This window comes from Schistocerca americana, chromosome 1 (assembly GCF_021461395.2).
Source record: "Schistocerca americana isolate TAMUIC-IGC-003095 chromosome 1, iqSchAmer2.1, whole genome shotgun sequence".
NCBI classification, from domain to species: domain Eukaryota; kingdom Metazoa; phylum Arthropoda; class Insecta; order Orthoptera; family Acrididae; genus Schistocerca; species Schistocerca americana.
In genome coordinates, this window is record NC_060119.1 from 137,131,206 (window position 1) to 137,134,322 (window position 3,117).

General features: G+C 45.4%; 1 non-coding gene across 1 annotated transcript; it reads left to right on the top strand.

The window, feature by feature from the left end:
• The first annotated feature begins 1,025 nt into the window (after nt 1-1,025).
• Trnas-cga lies at nt 1,026-1,100 on the top strand. Its single transcript has one exon. It is a non-coding gene; the product is annotated as a tRNA-Ser (tRNA).
• Nucleotides 1,101-3,117: the final 2,017 nt, after the last annotated feature.

Below are 3,117 nucleotides of genomic sequence, written 5' to 3' on the forward strand. Positions count from 1 at the left end.
CATGGATCAGTGGCATGGCTGTCGACTACCTCTTCCGAGACGACATCGTCGATCCGGCGGACTTCTGGACACGCCTCCAAGTGTATCACCACACCCTTCGCCGGCATCGACACTATCGGGCCACTTTCGCGAACTATTTACAGAGCATTTTCACCAACCCGCCTCAAAGCTGGAATCTCAACGAACCGTGCCAGCCAAGGCTGGACGATCCCACGTTCCCCTTCAATGGTCAATGATAGAATGCATTTTGTTCTGCTGGCGCGCCAAAGTGGAGCATGGCGCGGAAAGTATTCCTATTTTATTTCAGTTCTCTTTCCTCCTCCTCTTCTAAGTTTTTTTTTTCTCCTTACACATGTTTATCCCTTTCACAACTAGCTCTCTATCTGCAGCCTATTTGTTTTCTTTCTCTTGTGCTCCAAAAAAAAAAAAAAAATAAATAAATAAAATAAAAAAAAATAAAATAAATAAAAATAAAAGTAAAAATAAAAAAAAATAAATAAAAAAAGAAATGCTGCTGATGGTGAGACTGTACACTCATTTATGTTACCAAAAAAAACATACAAATACAAAAGAAGGCCGTTGCGGAAATATAGCTACCTTTTATGTTTTACGTTTTCAAAGGATATTGTGTTATTTATGAAGAACGTCGTCTTTTATTTTCATACCCAAGAGGTTTTTATTTGTTTTTCTTCAAAAAAAAAAAGCGGTTAAAGGAAAAAAAAAAAAAAAAAAAAAAAAGTTGGTAGAGCACTTGCCTGCAAAAGGCAAAGGTCCCGAGTTCGAGTCCCGGTCGGGCACATAGTTTTAATCTGCCAGGAAGTTTCATATCAGCGCACACTCCGCTGCAGAGTGAAAATCTCATTCTGGAAACATCCCCCAGGCTGTGGCTACGCCATGTCTCCGCAATATCCTTTCTTTCAGGAGTGCTAGTTCTGCAAGTTTCGCAGGAGAGCTTCTGTAAAGTTTGGAAGGTAGGAGACGAGGTACTGGCAGAAGTAAAACAGTGAGGACGGGGCGTGAGTCGCGCTTCGGTAGCTCAGTTGGTAGAGCACTTGCCCGCGAAAGGCAAAGGTCCCGAGTTCGAGTCTCGGTCGGGGACATAGTTTTAATCTGCCAGGAAGTTTCATATCAGCGCACACTCCGCTGCAGAGTGAAAATCTCATTCTGGAAACATCCCCCAGGCTGTGGCTAAGCCATGTCTCCGCAATATCCTTTCTTTCAGGAGTGCTAGTTCTGTAAGTTTCTCAGGAGAGCTTCTGTAAAGTTTGGAAGGTAGGAGACGAGGTACTGGCAGAAGTATAGCTGTGAGTACCGGGCGTGAGTCGTGCTTCGGTAGTTCAGTTGGTAGAGAGAGCACTTGTCCGCGAAAGGCAAAGGTCCCGAGTTCAAGTCTCGGTCGGGCACATAGTTTTAATCTGCCAGGAAGTTTCAAATCGAGTAATGTTTGAATGAGGTTATGTTGACCGAGGTCCAAGCTAACTGCCTGACGTTTGCGATCTGTTTCCTTCGACCGCTACTTACCTTTGTCGCCATCTATCGGCAAACGGCGTGTCGTGTCCTGACATAGGTGGGAGAGGGAAAAAGGGGTTGCTGGTCAGTCTGCGCTCCGGAGCGGAGCGGTACAGAGGAGAAGGCAGAAGGACAATTCACCGTGAAGTTATTTGATTGTTTTCCTCTATCTGAGCCAACACTGGTACAGGCATTTACTAGAAATGCAGGTGGTGAGACCCGATAGGGAACTCGTTGTGGAGACTCTTGGACAAACAGGGTTTTGAAACAGTTGTTTATTCGAGAATGGACTAACTAAACACTGGAGGCTAGTTCTAGGGTTATAAAAAGCATGAATAACACTGTTAGAACACAAGCCAGTGCAGAAATCCCAGGAGTGGATGCTAACTACAGTAGCAAACATTAACAACATCTTAAGGCAACAAATTAGTTGCAAAACAAAACAAACTGTTCACTGAGGCACTCCAAGTGAGAGAGCAGACTTACGCGGAGCTGGACCGAGGCTGGAGACGACGGACGCGGATTCGGCGCCCAGATCGTCTGACTGAGAACTATGCCAAAATGCGGAATCTAGGGGTTTTAAAGAGTCGCGTGGGGGCACTGTTTTTCTCACTTAAAACCACCCGTCCAATCCCGTAGGTCTCTTGCAGGTGCCTGCCAATCACGGTTTAGTTAGGTCTCCTCTACTGCTCCTAAGGCGGGGATGTTAATGCAGTTGCACTAAGTCCGTATTTGGTATCAACATTGTTCAGCTGAAAGCTAAACGTGACTGCTCTGCCAAATAAGGTTTGCAACATTATTGTTATACGTCATTTAGCCCAGCGCTTCGGGCTCCCCGGAGTAGGGACTGCTAGGTCAACAGTTTTTGGCGTTTTCACTCTCTTTCTAACCCCTGTGAGTCTACTGACGTTGCTGTTCTCAGGGCTGGTATCAAGCTGGCTTTATACACTAGTACGTGCCTGTTGGTTACAAAGTTCTACTGTAACAATCTAGTACGACATATGAAGTTACATGTTAATTCCTTGAAGAGTAAATAACACCCTGGGACCACGTCTGGGGGCGTCTGCATTTTCGCAAGGTTCTCCCCTTACTGTTTACTTCATGTAACAATATCTCTCCTAGTTTCGTCTGCCCTCAGCATCGTCTCTGCTTCCGCACCTTGGAACGCCTGTCGTCCTTTCTCACAGCTTCAAGATAACACTACAGTAGTTAGGAATAATAAATATACGAGGGCAGTTCAATAAGTAATACAACACATTTTTTTTCTGAAACAGGGGTTGTTTTATTCAGCATTAAAATACACCAGGTTATTCCCCAATCTTTTAGCTAGACAACACTATTTTTCAACGTAATCTCCATTCAATGCTACGGCCTTACGCCACCTTGAAATGAGGGCCTGTATGCCTGCACGGTACCATTCCACTGGTCGATGTAGGAGCCAACGTCATACTGCATCAATAACTTCTTCATCATCCGCGTAGTGCCTCCCACGGATTGCGTCCTTCATTGGGCCAAACATATGGAAATCCGACGGTGCGAGATCGGGGCTGTAGGGTGCATGAGGAAGAACAGTCCACTGAAGTTCTGTGAGCTCCTCTCGGGTGCGAA